General features: G+C 42.2%; 1 protein-coding gene across 1 annotated transcript in view; it reads left to right on the top strand.

Annotated features, from left to right (window-relative positions):
• The first annotated feature begins 7754 nt into the window (after positions 1 to 7754).
• The window catches only part of LOC115101091 (epidermal growth factor-like protein 7), a 29631-nt gene continuing 20913 nt past the window's right edge, over positions 7755 to 16472 (top strand). Inside the window, exon 1 of the mRNA XM_029620274.2 lies at positions 7755 to 7976. The gene's annotated coding sequence lies outside the window, so the exon portion shown is untranslated. The remainder of the gene's footprint in view (positions 7977 to 16472) is intronic.

The following is a 16472-nucleotide window of genomic DNA, read 5'->3' as shown; positions in this document are numbered from 1 at the left end:
TTTCTGACCCAACTGGCTAGGTCAAAACAACCCAATGTTTGCTCTGTCCAATATTTACCCAAATTGGGTTGTTTTTAACCCAGCATTTTTTTTAGAGGGGTTTAAGGCCTTGGATGCAGGACTTCCTGTTTGGCTTGACTGAATGGAAAACATGTCATCACTGTGGTAGTGGTGGAGAGATGTATGGAGCACAGGGAGAGGGGGTTTAAGTGTGTGCATGTGTGTGTGTGAAGGTGGGGTTCCCAGAGACTCTTCCTCCTATCTTCCTTTCTTCTTACTCATCCTCTCTTCTGTCTTATCTAAGCAACACACATTGTCATGACGTGTGTGTATGCAAGAATTAGTGTGCAGGATGTGTGGTTTTATAACAATGTGTGTATGCATGATTGAATAGGGATAATAGGTGTGCTTTTGCAACTTTGCACATATCTGTCTCCTCCACACATGCTCGTAAGCCTTACAGTACAAATCTCCACCGCATCCAGTCTAGCCTCATCATTCTAGTGTCCAGCATGTAGACAGACAGACATACACTACATGGCAAAAAGTATGTGGACACCTGCTCGTCGAAAATCTCATTCAAAAATCATGGGCATTAATATGGAGTTGGTCCCCTCTTTGCTGCTATAATAGCCTCCACTCTTCTGGGAAGCCTTTCCACTAGATGTTGGAACATTGCTGCAGTGACTTGCTTCCATTCAGCCACAAGAGCATTAGTGAGGTTGGGCACTGATGTTGGGCGATTAGGCCTGGCTCGCAGTCAGAATTCCAATTAATCCCAAATGTGTTCAATGGGGTTGAGGTCAGGGCTCTGCGTAGGCCAGTCAAGTTCTTCCACACCGATCAAACCATTTCTGTATGAACCTTGCTTTGTGCATGGGGGCATTGTCATGTTGAAACAGGAAAGGGCCTTCCCCAAACTGTTGCTACAAAGTTGGAAGCACAGAATCATCTGTGTCATTGTATGCTGTAGCGTTAAGATTTCCCTTCACTGGAACTAAGTGGCCTAGCCCGAACCTTGAAAAACAGCCCCAGACCATTAATCCTCCACCACCAAACTTTACAGTTGGCACTATGCATTGGGGCAGGTAGCGTTCTCCTGGCACCTGCCGAACACAGATTCGTCTGTCGGACTGCCAGATGATTTAGCGTGATTCATCACTCCAGAGAACGTGTTTCCAATGCTCCAGAGTCCAATGACGGCAAGCTTTACACCACTCCAGCCGACGCTTGGCATTGTGCATGGTGATCTTAGGCTTGTGTATGGCTCCTCGGCCATGGAAACCCATTTCATGAAGCGCCAGACGAATAGTTATTGTGCTGGCGTTGCTTCCAGAGATTTGGCATCCTATGACGGTGCCACGTTGAAAATCACTGAGCTCTTCAATAAGGCCATTCTACTGCCAATGTTTGTCTGTGGAGATTGCATGACTGTGTGCTCGATTTTATAAACCTGTCAGTAACAGGTCTGGCTGAAATAGCCAAATCTACTAATTTAAAGGGGTGTTCACATACTTTTGGCCATATAGGGTACTGTACATACATTTTGAAACCCCATTGCCCTATGTACACTATCGTTAAAAAATGTGGGGTCACTTATTCATTTCCTTGTTTTCCATGAAAACATCCATGAAATTAGTTGCCAAATTAATAGGAAAAATAGTCAAGACGTTAACAAGGTTAAAAATAATGATTTTTAATTGAATTAATAATTGTGTCCTTCAAACTTTGCTTTCGTGAAAGAATCCTCCATTTGCAGCAATTACAGCCTTGCAGACCTTTGGCATTCTAGTTGTCAATTTGTTGAGGTAATCTGAAGAGATTTCACTCGATGCTTCCTGAAGTTGGATTGGCTTGATGGGCACTTATTACGTACCATATGGTCAAACTGCTCCCACAACAGCTCAAAAGGGTTGAGATCCAGTGACTGTGCTGGCCACTCCATTATAGACAGAATACCAGCTGACTGCTTCTTCCCTAAATAGTTCTTGCATAGTTTGGAGTTGTGCTTTGGGTCATTGTCCTGTTGTAGGAGGAAATTGGCTCCAATTAAGTGCCGTCCACAGGGTATGGCATGGCGTTGCAAAATGGAGTGATAGCCTTCCTTCTTCAAGATCCCTTTTACCCTGTACAAATCTCCCACTTTACAACCACCAAAGCACCCCCAGACCTTCACATTGCCTCCACCATCCTTGACAGGTGGCGTCAAGCACTCCTCCAGCATCTTTTCATTTTTTCTGCATCTCACTAATGTTCTTCTTTGTGACCTGAACACCTCAAACTTAGATTTGTCTGTCCATAACACTTTTTTCCAATCTTCCTCTGTCCAGTGTCTGTGTTCTTTTGCCCATCTTAATCTTTTATTTTTATTGGCCAGTCTGAGATATGGCTTTTACTTTGCAACTCTGCCTAGGAGGCCAGCATCCCGGAGTAGCCTCTGCATTGTTGACATTGAGACTGTTTTGCGGGTAATATTGAATGAAGCTGCCAGTTGAGGACTTGTGAGGCGTCTGTTTCTCAAACTAGACACTCTAATGTACTTGTCCTCTTGCTCAGCTGTGCACCGGGGCCTCCCACTCCTTTTTCTATTCTGGTTAGGGCCAGTTTGTATTGTTCTGTGAAGGGAGTAGTACACAGCGTTGTACGAGATCTTCAGTTTCTTGGCAATTTCTCGCATGGAATAGCCTTCATTTCTACAAACAAGAATAGACTAATGAGGTTCAGAAGAAAGTTATTTGTTTCTGTCCATTTTGAGCTTGTAATCGAACCCACAAATGCTGATGTTCCAGATACTCAACTAGTCAAAAGAAGGTCAGTTTTATTGCTTCTTTAATCAGAACAACAGTTTTCAGCTGTGCTAACATAATTGCAAAATCATCAATTAGCCTTTTAAAATTATTTTTACAATTATTTTAAAAGGCTATTTAGCCAATTATCCTTTTAAAATAATAAACTCGGATTAGCTAACACAACGTGCCATTGGAACACAGGAGTGATGGTTGCTGAAAAATGGCCTCTGTACTCCTATGTAGATATTCCATTTAAAAAAATCTGACGTTTCCAGCTACAATAGTCATTTACAACATTAACAATGTCTACACTGTATTTATGATCAATTTGATGGTATTTTAATGGACAAAAACTGTTATTTTCTTTTAAAAAACAAGGACATTTCTAAGTGACCCCAAACTTTTGAACGGTAGTGTATGTAAATGCTATAATTACAAGACACATGACTTCCCACTTGCAATTTGCCAAAAGGCACCTAAAGGACTCTCAAACCATGAAGAACAAGATTCTCTGGTCTGTTGAAACCAACATTTAACTCTTTGGCCTGAATACCAAGCGCCACATCTGGAGGAAACCTGGCACCATCCCTATGGTGGTGAAGCATGGTGGTGGCAGCATCATGCTGTGGGGATATTTTTCAGAAGCAGGGACTGGGAGACTAGTCAGGATAAAGGGAAAGATTAAATGAGCAAAGTACAGAGAGATCCTTGATGAAAACCTGCTCCAGAGCACTCAGGACCTCAGACTGGGGCGAAGTTTCACCTTCCAACAGGAAAACGACCCTAAGCACACAGCCAAGACAATGCAGGAGTGGCTTCAGGACAAGTTTCTGAATGTCCTTGAGTGGCCCAGCCAGAGTCCAGACTTGAACCCGATCGAACATGTATGGAGAGACCTGTATATAGCTGTGCAGCAATGCTCCCCATTCAAACTGACAGAGCTTGAGAGGATTTGCAGAGAAGAATAAGAGAAACTCTCCACATACAGGTATGCCAAGCTTGTAGCATCATACCCAAGAAGACTCCAGGCCGTAATCGCTGACAAAGGTGCTTCAACAAAGTACTGAGCAAAGAGTCTGAATTACTTATGTAAATATAATATTTCTGTGTTTTTTAAAAAGAAATTTGCCAACAAAACCTAAAAACATGGTTTTGCTCTGTCATTATGGGCTATTGTTCCCAGGCCGTCATTGAAAATATGAATGTGTTCTTAACTGACTTGCCTGGTTAAATAAAGGTAAAATAAAAAAATAAAAAATTGTGTGTAGATTAATGAGGGGGGAACTATTTAATCAATTTTAGAATAAGGCTGTAACATAGCAAAATGTGGAAAATGTCAAGGGGTCTGAATACTTTCTGAATACACTGTACATACAGAGAGACACATTCTGCTGACTTTGTTTCTATCCTCACATTCCTCCATTACTGGTGTGGACAGGCCAACCGTCTTAGTATTGGCCAGAGATTCTAAACACAGTACAGATCCACAACTATACTGAACAAAAATATAAATGCAACATGCCAAAATTTCAAAGATTTTACTGAGGTATAGTTCATATAAGGAAATCAAGTTGAAATATCTTCATTAGGCCCGTCTCAGACGATCCCACAGGTGAAGAAGCCGGATGTGGAGACCCTCGGTTGGCATGGTTACACATGGTCTGCGGTTGTGAGGTCGGTTGGACGTATTGCCAAATTCTCTAAAATGACGTTGGCTGCGGTTAATGGAAGAGAAATGAACATTCAATTATCTGCCAACAGCTCTGGTGGACATTCCTGGAGTCAGCATGCCAATTGCACACTCCCTCAAAACTTGAGACATCTGTGGCATTGTGTTGTATGACAAAACTGCACATTTTAGAGTGGCCTTTGTCCCCAGCACAAGGTGCACCTATACAATGATCATTCTGTTTAATCAGCTTGTTGATATGCCACACCTGTCAGGTGGATGGATTATCGTGGCAAAGGTGAAATGTTCACTAACAGAGATGCAAACAAACTTGTACACAACATTGGAGAGAAATAGTTTTTTTGTGCATATGGAACATTTCTGGGATCTTTTATTTCAGCTCGTTTATATTTTTGTTTAGTATAAAGATAAGGAAGAAATTGAGAGTGAGGGAGAAAGAAAGAGAGAGAGAGAGAGACCGATGGAAGAGAGATTGAGATTGTATTTTTAATCAATGCTCCGTTTAAAGATTCATGGTTTTAAAGATAAGCAGATATCAGTGGTGCATCTAAGAGCCTGCAGGCACAAAGACAGCCTGCAGGCACAAAATCTGTAAACACACTTGGGATGTCATCAATACTTAGTGACATGGAGGGAGGCATTCACTATATGAGTAGCCAGAGAGACACACACACATGGCGACACACACACATGACTGCCTGCCCGTACAACGTACACACACACTGGCACAACCAATGCCTTCTACATAAACACACTCCTATGCTTTTGTGTAGACAGACAATAAACACGAGGCGGTACGCTCCAGACCTATTTGTTTGTCAGCCACAATAATATTTACTGTATGGTATGCCCTCCTCTACTCTACTCTACCCTACCCTACCTCCACCCCCCCAACCTCTCTCTCTCTCTCTCTCAGCATTCCCATTCTTTCCATCTCTACCACCTATCTCCTTTCTTTCCCTCTCTCTTATGACACTTTCTCTATAACTATCTCTCACCCTATCCTCTCTCCTATACTCGCACCTCTCAGGGCTCATCACGAAAGTTAGTTCACGTTTCATGACATTCTTCAGACCATAGCATGGGCACAGCGACCCTTCTCTCATACCCTCTCCAGGGTCAGTGCTTCTGCCCTTAAGCCAAATCTGTCAGGTTACATTTTGACGCAGGTCCGCTTCCTGAACAAGTGAGATTTTAATTGTTTCAAGGGACACGACTCCAGAATCTCACTTCCACAGCCATTTCCTGCTTCCTTTCTGGCAGGAAGTGCTGCTTTGCGTCAGTTTTTTTTTGGTCTCAGCAATCGGCATCTTTTCCTGGGCCAAATCTGCAATATGCCACAGACTACAAAACTTTGCTTGCGTCGGACCAAGCCTTGATTTCAAAGAACGAAAATAATTCCTGTCTGAGAGAAACAGACACACACTCACACACTTGTACTTTTTGCGTCTCAAGTTCCTTTAACCTTTCCTGCTGCTCACCCTTGACAGAATGTCCTGAGTGTGTGTTGGTGTGTGTGGTCACCTGCAACCCCCAGCCATGGTGCTACAGCACGTAGGCTTCTCTGTTATCTCAGTAAAGGGTCACATCGCTAGGCTAAACCCCCAAATCGCTGGGCCTTTAAACTTACCTCAGGAATAAAAACATGGCTAACCCTAGCAAGTTTGGTCTTTCATTGAACTAATATGTTATTCTATTACTCTGGTGGTTTTGTAACATATATGTTAACCAATGTAAAATTATTACCAGAGAAAATGTGTACCAAATGTTAACCTCTGAACAACTTTTAAATGTACCTTTGATGTAAAAAAAAGCAAAAAAAGTACAAATAATCTATTCAGCATAGATAAAGACTGAGTAATTCAAATTCATGGGTTTTTACAGTCTTTGCAGCCAGTGAGTAGCCTATGGTCTCTACTGATTTTATACCCAGTCAGTGTGTATGACACGGTGACAGATGAAACACACACTCTCTTTCTTTTCTGGTTCATTGTAGCCACTCAATAGCTTTAGCCACATGTTGTGAGTACACATTATGAGAAATTGTTTAGAGTATTTATGTGCAGCGTGTGTGCGTGCGTCTGTCATTTTGTACACTTAGCATGACAAATGAAGACTGGATGTCAAACTGACTAATCATAACCTCAGCTTCAAAGGAAATAGATGAGAGTGCTCTATCTTTAACATGCTACTGACACACACTTCCCATTTACCTCCAAAAGTTCTGGACCACATCAAATGAACATTAAATACCGTGTTTCCTCTCCCTCTCAGGCACACATTTATCTGAAAAACACATCTCAGATCCCATAACTCTCTCACACGTCCTCATCCACCCAGTTGGAGTCAAAGTCAAAGATGATGAAAATCAGCAAATTCACCATGAAATCTAAAATATGATTCATAGACTACGTTATGACACGTTTAAGCCAATACAAAATAGAAAGCAGCAATGGAGAGTCCTCATGTGCTCCTGACACCTAATAAGAATGTCAGTGAATACAGCACTCAGCTCTTACCCGGGATGAACGCAATTGTTTTCACTCACTATAATTCAATGTTTATTCTTCATGTGTCGTTGTTTCCATATTTCTGTGTTATACTGTCCTCTATTTGATGTATCACTGTGCTGATGTGACTATATGTTCCGGAGGCTTTGAGAGTGACTGTACAGTATGTTTTGGAGGTGTTGAGAACGACTACAATCATAACTTATCAAGACCGATCCAACTCCAAACAAAAGCACAATAATCCATTGTGATGGATTATGGTTGCATTGGGACTATTCATTGGTTGTCATTCCGTGTTCTCTGCAACTCTGAACACGAATTGTCTGTATTTTCAGTAATAATGTTGCTATGCTGAATTAGCCTCTGTTGTAATGTAATAAAACATTCTCTGGGTTAAAATCTGATGGCTACAGTCCAGGGTTGGGGTCAATTCGAATTGAAGGGAGTCAATTCAGGAAGTAAACTGAAATTCATTAATTGAAACGATGTAATATATTTTCAATGATTTATTAATTATTAAACAAAAGATGAAGCTGTAAATTCAAATCACTTCATTGGACGCTTTTTCTTGTCCCTTCAAACTGTCCGTAGGCAGAGAATGCTTGAAAAGGTGATTCACATAGCGGTTTGAGCAGGATGGAGAGTGTTTGTGCAGTAGAAGGGTTTTATCAGCGCGAAACACTCACAGGAATTCCGGTTTGGGATTGTCCATCCAATTCCTGCGTTCCACAGGAAGCTCTGCATAAAAAGCAACTGAAAAACGCCCAAAGGCATTCCATTTTTCGTCAGTCGGTTCACGGGGAGCATCTAGAAATTAGCCGAAGTTTTGTTTTAATAAAAAACCGTGGGTACGAGTTTAAAATAAATTGTGTAACGATGGAAGATTATTCTAAACTGCCTGCCAAGTGGTCGGGGGTTAGTTCCTATGGCAGCATCCATTCATCGCGCGCGCAGAGACGCACAACCACATGACCTCATACGGAGGGGGTAAGGAGAATTACTTTTTTTCGTTGATCTAAAAAAAAAAAAGCAGAAATTATGATAATTTCATTCACTTTTGAAGAAAAAATATATACATATTTTAACTTGTTTGAGATGTTTGAGTGTGATTTGAAGGGTTTAATTGAGCCATCCTTACTGCCAGCAGTAAAATTACATTCTGGCCTATTTGGATGTAGCCTGATATTAGATATACATAACCTAACCTTACCCTGGTTCAAAGATGCCACATATCTCCCATCAGGGCCGGCTCTAGCCCTTTGGGGGCCCTAAGCGAGAGTTGGTTGGGGTGCCCCCACACCTCACTGCAAAACATTTCAGTGGCCCCCCTCATGATGGTGGAGGAAAACAATTTCTGCAATTCTACACATTTTGCCATGGGGTGTAAAGAAAATGTTACAGTTTTAAAGGTGCAATATGCAGAAATTGCTCTGACATTTCCTGGTTGCTAAAATTCTAATAGTTGATGTGTTTATGTGACAAAACAAGCAATGTATAGTGTAGAGAATCATTGTACCATCTAAACTGCTGTGAAATATATTTTCAACAACCAAAAATATTGTATTTTCAGGTGTTTGAAGCTGGTGTAAAAAATTTTAAGTAAAAGATGCAAAAACGAAAATTAAGAAATGGAAACGTATAAATAGTGCACATAGAACATATTTACTGCTTCTTAGACTTGCTTTCAATGAGAATGACAGATCTATAACTCACATTTCTATGTGAATTTGGTAGGGTCGCCAAAAAGTAACATATTGCAGCTTTATCGCAAGTTTTCTGCAATTTGACAAATCTTGCCATGGGGCGAAGAGAAAACTTTGCAATTTTACAATGTCCTGCGCTCTCTTTTTCACTTCAACTTTCATGCAATTCTACTCATTTTGCCATGGGGCAGAGAGAACATTTTAGCAGTTTAACAGCTAATTTCTTGCAATTCTACACATTTTCCCATCGGGTGGAGATAATGTGATGCAGTTTTAAAGCTAATTTCCTGCAATTCTACACATTTTGTAATGACTTATGTCATGTTGATATGATGTCTGAGTGAGAATGACAAATAAAATCAATGTGGGCCCCCTGGAAGTCAGGGCCCTTGGTATTCAGCCATTATTACTACAAGTTTAGATAGCTGGCTAGCTAGAATAATGCTGCATTCACATGCTATAAATTATAGGAAGCTCCTAGTTCCCGGTGGGAAATTTCACTTGAACTACCAATCTAGAAATGTTTAACTGGCATGGCTAATTGAGTGACTGTCAGTGACTGACATAACAAGTGAAAAACTGCTGGTGCACAACCAAATTTCCAAATTGCACCTGGTGTATTCTACTATTCTTGCTCTCACCAGTAAATTGAGCCCCTAACTGAGTTTTATGCCTAAAACCGCTTATGACTGGAACCGGCCCTGACTCCCATAGCAATGGAATCCATTCAGATAAAGCCACAGCCAACTATGATAGAATTCTAAACTATCCATTCACATGAACCATATTAGACTAGGCTACTTTCTTTGCATGCATAACAATTATATTTGTCATATAATTGATTATCAGCTGATTGCAAAAATATATACATACTTTTGTTAAATGCCTGTTGTAGTCAGAAACGTGATTTTCATCAGTTTTATATATATTTCCATGCTATGAGGTTGGAATAATACTGTGAAATGGGTTAAAATTATGATAATGCCCGTTTGGTGTAAGAGTTGTTTTAAACGACTGCCTGACATTTCAGCCTGTTTTGGTGGGATTGAGTTTTGGCCTTCCGTGGTGACCTAACTTTGCGGTTAATTAGTTAATAGACCGATAAAAAAGGGAGTTCCAATCTTCTCTGCTAATAACACCCGATTTTCAGATTTCTCCTCCCCACTCAGACCACTCCCAGACAGTCCTAGCACAATCCTTGCTTGAGAAATTTCCCTTTGCTAAGCAGCATTTTTTATTATGGTTTTTTAAAACCGAAATCACACTACGGTACTTAATTGTTACCCAGAAATTATTTGATATTGAGATCTCCGTATGCTGACGTCACGAAGGGTGCCCCCCCCCTGACACCCTGCTGACAAGAGCTAGAGGAGGTGCTGTTTTGGATAGGCTACCTACCCCCAAATGCGCGCTTTGACGTTAGGCTACTCATAGAGACCTAACCTGCATGTGAGCTGGCTGAGTGAGATATTACTACTAGGCTATAAACACAGGACGACTCATATGGGATGCTTACTACTCAAGCGAGTGGAATATAACTTTATGTTGAGGATTTCGTCTTATACAGAAAGGGTTTTCTGTTTTGCTGGGAATATCACATTTTGGTAAAGAGAACATTGTGTGGCTACTTTGCTGCACATGGAACAGTTGTGAGTTTTGTGATTGGATTTGACAACATTTTACAAAAAAAGCCCAGTGGAATAAGTATTCAGAGAACTTGCTTGTGAGTTGCACGTTTTTATTTCTTTTCAGTCCATTACGCACATTCAAAACCAGTATGCATGCACTCACCTCAATTTCGTTTTGATATGGACATAGCCAGCATGCTACAGATTTTTCGGGGCAATAATTGAGTTGCACTGTGACTATTAATCAATGTCGATAACTTTAGCTTATTGTTGTATTGAGAAGAGGATAGGATGTCATTCTCTCTCGCTCTGTGTGTGCGTCTGTGCCCACGTAAGTGCGTGCGTGCATGTATGCAAGAGTGAGAAAGAAAGAAAGAAAGAAAGAAAGAAAGAAAGAAAGAAAGAAAGAAAGAAAGAAAGAAAGAAAGAAAGAAAGAAAGAAAGAAAGAAAGAAAGAAAGAAAGAGCGCAAGAGCATCTCTGGCTGAGGCAAGTTTGCGGTGTGTGATCTAATGATTAAAGTATTGTAAAACACTGCCGTCTTTTGGCCACTGTACGAAATGTGCCTGTGCCAACTGCTTTATTACCATGATGCGTTGACTAGACCAGGGCAATGAGGGCGCATGCTCTATCCATTTACTGTGTTGGCATAGCTGGTCTTGAATTTGACTACCAATCTCATTTGCAGCAATAACACTATTTTTATTTCTCAGCTAGATCAATATTTAACTGAGCTCAGGGCACTTGATTATCCCATTCATCAGTCCAGGTGTAGCTGTTCAGCTTTGTTTGGCTTGGCCATGTCTGATTTAACTCAGAGTAGTGTGTTCTCAGCTAGGGAGAGTTTTGGTTAGATGGTGCTTTGTGTGAACTGAGATTCAACCTACATGTGTATTTTGGGGCTCCATCCAGCAGGGAGATACACATACGTTATCAGTCAGAGTCAAGGGCTTTGAATTGCTGTAGGATTCTGCCAGTTTCAAATCCCCACCTCATGCACTCACACACACATCCCCAGGGCTAGTGACATCAACCTCTTAAATAATCCATTCAGGAAGGTAGAGGTGTGTGCTCTTCACCCTACAACTCACTCACTTTTTTCACTGTACCTGGAAACGGCAGTAAATATTTGTGCTGCCCTTGTCCTCCCCACCGTTCCACTACCATCCCCTCTCTCCCCTCTGAGGAGAGACCCTCAGACACAGTGGTGATAGTCTGTCTTCCCGCCCAGCCCACCTCCATAGCCCCTCATTTGGCCCGACCTTGGTAACCCCCTGACAGGCACATTGTGTAAGTTGATCCTACTGTCTGGTCTGTAGCCATTAGAGAGATATCCTCCCCTCTACACAGGGCTCCATAGAGCCTCGCCCCTTTTCAGACACACACTTAGACAGATAGACAGACAGACACAGCCTCCAGGTCTCCTCTGCACTCCACTCTCAAACACTATCATCATCTGTCTGTCTGTCAGCATAGACCTCATTGCACCCTCTCTAGCTGGGTGGGGTCACCTGGGGCTGGGACACAACCAGGACGAGAGAGGTGGAAGGGGGCACTGAGATATTGGGCTATATATGGGGGAAGGGAAAGTGTTTTTTAATGGTATTCATTGCCTGGATGACTTTCCCATTTAGTTCTTTATCACCTGTGGAGTGGAGTGTCATGTTGAGTCTGTTGTACAGGTAGAGTGAACCCAGGCATTAGCTGCTTGGCTCAGTATATTTCTAGAGGGGATTATGTTTGTAAAAAATATTGTATGGAAGTGCCAGAGTTGTGGATTCAATTCATTAATCCCCAAAATCACTCTTTGGCTTCCAAGCAAACAACTATTTCTTCAACCAGTGTGACACCCATTCTATCAATTTAAAGTCAGCAAAGATATACGCAGATATACAGTACCAGTCAACTTTGGACACACCTACTCACACCTACTCATTCTACATTGTAGAATAATAGTGAAACTATGAAATAACACATATGGAATCATGTATTAACCAAAGAAGTGTTAAACAAATCAAATCAAAAAATATATTTTATATTTGAGATTCTTAAAAATAGCCACCCTTTGCCTTGATGACAGCTTTGTACACTCTTGGCATTCTCTCCTCCACAACTTAACTATCTTCTTATACCAACCTTGTCACAAGACAACTTATTGGCTCAAACGCATCAAGAAGGAAAGAAATTTCACAAATTACCTTTTAACAAGGCACACCTGTTAATTGAAATGCATTCCAGGTGACTACCTCATGAAGCTGGTTGAGAGAATGCCAAGAGTGTGCAAAGCTGTCATCAAGGCAAAGGGTGGCTACTTTGAATAATCTCAAATATAAAATATATTTTGGTTAACACTTTTTTGGTTACTACATTATTCCATATGTGTTATATTATAGTTTTGATGTCTTCACTATTATTCTTCAATGTAGAAAATAGTACAAAATAATGAAAAACCCTTGAATGAGTAGGTGTATCCAAACTTTTGACTGGTACTGTATCTCGCCCAAAGAGGTTGTTACTGTATATGTCCTGTACTGTATTCCCTTTAGGGAGTGTGACTCAGACTATTAGAAGCAGTAACCAGTCTCAAAGACTTACATGACCTACAATCTAATCATCAGCGTTACGGCCTGCCAGCAACAAGACAAAGCTATGATAGCTGCACACCCTAAGGTCTTCTTTGATTTCATTGATCTACTCTAATGATAAGACACACACATACGCACGCACACACACACACACACACACACACACACACACACACACACACACACACACACACACACACACACACACACACACACACACACACACAAGCCCCTGTCTCCCAAAGTGCCCCCCTGCAGAGCAGACTGGAGTTATTGGCTATTCAGGGATTGTAACATACTCTGTTTCACGGATACATGGCTCTCTCGGGATATACTGTCTTTGACCATCCAGCTAGCTGGACAGGAATTATTAACTCTCAGGGAAGAAGAAAGGCGGGGGTGTATGTTTCATGGTTAACTACTCTTGGTGTGATTGTGATAACAAACAGAAACTCAAGTCCTTTTGTTCTCCCGACCTAGAATACCTCACAATCAAATTCCAACTGTATTACCTCCCAAGATAATTATCTTCGGTTATAGTCACAGCCGTGTATATTCCCCCTCAAGCCGATACCACGACTTGCCCTCAAAGAACATCACTGGACTTTATGCAAACTGGAAAACACATATATTGTAGCTGGGGATTTTAACAAAGCAAATTTGAGGAAAACGCTACCGAAGTTCTACCAACACATTGGCTGTAGCCCTCGCTCTGAGAAAACAGCCCACTGCTACTCAGCTTTTCGAAATGCGTACAAGGCCCTCCCCAGCCCTCTCTTTGGCAAATCTGATCACGACTCCATTTTGCTCCTCCCTTCCTATAGGCAGAAACTCAAACAGGAAGTACTCGTGCTAAGGACTATTCCACGCTGGTCTGACCAATTGGAGTCCATGCTTGAAGATGGTTTTGATCACGCGGACTGGGATATGATCTGGGTAGCCTCTGAGCATAACATCAACGAATACACGGATACGGTGACTGAGTTTATCAGGAAGTGTATAGGAGATGTTGTACCCACTGTGACTTTTAAAACCTACCATAACCAAAAACTGAATAAATGGCAGCATTCGCGCAAAACTGAAAGCGTCAACCACCGCATTTAAACATGTCAAGGGCACTGGGAATATGGCAGAATACAATCAAGGCAATCAACCAGGCAAACCGTCAGTATAGAGACGGAGTGGAGTCGCAATTCCACGGCTCAGACACGGGACTTATGTTGCACTGTCTACAGGCAATCACGGACTACAAAGTGAATACCTGCCACATCGCGGACAAGGACTGTGGGCTGTCCTGCTCCGTGGCCGACGTGAGTAAGATATTTAAGCGGCATCCCTAGCCGCGTCCTCAGAGCATGCTTTGGACCAGCTGGCCGGAGTGTTTATGGACATATTCAATCTCTCCCTGTCCCAGTCTGCTGTCCCCACTTGCTTCAAGATGTTCACCATTGTTCCTGTACCCAAGAAAGCAAAGGTAACTGAATTAAATGACTATCACCCTGTATCACTGACTTCTGTCATCATGAAGTGCTCTGAGAGGCTAGTTAAGGAACATATCACCTCTGCCTTACCTGACAACCTAGACCCACTTCAATTTGCTTACCGCCCCACAAGATCCATAGACGATGCAATCGCCATTGCACTGCACACTTTCCTATCCCATTTGGACAATATAAATACCTATGTAAGAATGCAGTTCATTTACTATAGCTCAGCCTTCAACACAATAGTACCCTCCAAGCCTATCATTAAACTCGGGGCCCTGGGTCTGAACCCCGTCCTATGCAACTGTGTCCTGGACTTCCTGACGTGCCGCCCCCAGGTGGTGAAGGTAGGAAACAACACATCCACTTCGCTGATCCTCAACACAGGGGCCCCACAACGCTGCATGCTCAGCCCCCTCCTGTACTACCTGTTCACCCATGACTGCGTGGCCACGCACGCCTCCAACTCAATCATCAAGTTTGCAGACGACACAACAGTAGTAGGCCTGATTACCAACAATGACAAGACAGCCTACAGGGAGGAGGTGAAGGGGTGTGGTGCCAGGAAAATAACCTCTCACTTAATGTCGACAAAACAAAGGAGCTGATCGCCCCTATAATGACAGGACCACAGTGGAGCAGGTGGAAAGTTTCAAGTTCCTCAGCGTACACATCACTAACGATCTGAAGTAGTTCACCCACACGGACAGTGTGGTGAAGAAGGCGCTACAGCGCCTCTTCAACTTCAGGAGGCTGAAGAATTTTGGCTTGGCACCTAAAACCCTCACAAACCTTTACAGAAGCACAACTGACAGCATCATGTCGATCTGTATCACTGCCTGGCACCGCCCGCAACTGCAGGGCTCTCCAGAGGGTAGGGGGTCTGCCCACACATCACCAGGGGAAAACTACCTGCCCTCCAGGACATCTACAGCACCCGATGTCACAGGAAAGCCAAAATGATCATCAAGGACAACAACCACCCGAGCCACTGCATGTTCACCCCACTATCATCTAGAAGGCAAGGTCAGTACAGGTGCATCAAAGCTGGGGCCGAGAGACTGAAAAACAGCTTCTATCTCAAGGCCATCAGACTGTTAAATAGCCATCACTAAGGAGGCTTCCACCTGGTTACGTAACCCTGCACCGTAAAGTCTGCTGCCCTATATACATACAGTTGAAGTCGGACGTTTACTTACTTAGGTTGGAGTCATTAAAACAAATTTTTCAACCACTCCACAAATTTCTTATTAACAAACTATAGTTTTGGCAAGTCGGTTTAGATAACTACTTTGTGCATGACACAAGTAATTTTTCCAACAATTGTTTACAGACAGATTATTTAACTTATAATTCACTGTATCACAATTCCAGTGGGTCAGAAGATTACATACACTAAGTTGACTGTGCCTAGAAACAGCTAGGAAAATTATAGTAAATTATGTCATGGCTTTAGAAGCTTCTGATAGGCTAATTGACATCATTTGAGTCAATTGGAGGTGTACCTGTGGATGTATTTCAAGGCCTACCTTCAAACTCAGTGCCTCTTTGCTTGACATCATGGGAAAATCAAAAGAAATCAGCCAAGACCTCAGGAAAATAATTGTGACCACGCTGCCGTCATACCGCTCAGGAAGGAGAGGCGTTCTGTCTCCTAGAGATGAACATACTTTGGTGCGAAAAGTGCAATTGAATCCCAGAACAACAGCAAAGGACCTTGTGAAGATGCTGGAGGAAACACGTACCAAAGTATCTATATCCACAGTAAAACGAGTCCTATATCGACATATATCAACAGTAAAAAAGTCCTATATCGTCCTATATCAACAAGGCCGCTCAGCAAGGAAGAAGCCACTTTTCCAAAACCACCATAAAAAAGCCAGACTACGGTTTGCAACTGCACATGGGGACAAAGATTCTACTTTTTGGAGAAATGTCCTCTGGTCTGATGAAACAAAAATAGAACCGTTTGGCCATAATGACCATCATTATGTTTGGAGGAAAAAGGGGGAAGCTTGCAAGTCGAGGAACACCATCCCAACCGTGAAGCATGGGGGTGGCAGCATCATGTTGCTTTGCTGCAG

Source organism: Oncorhynchus nerka, linkage group LG19, assembly GCF_034236695.1.
Source record: "Oncorhynchus nerka isolate Pitt River linkage group LG19, Oner_Uvic_2.0, whole genome shotgun sequence".
NCBI classification, from domain to species: domain Eukaryota; kingdom Metazoa; phylum Chordata; class Actinopteri; order Salmoniformes; family Salmonidae; genus Oncorhynchus; species Oncorhynchus nerka.
This window is presented reverse-complemented; position numbering and strand designations above follow the sequence as displayed.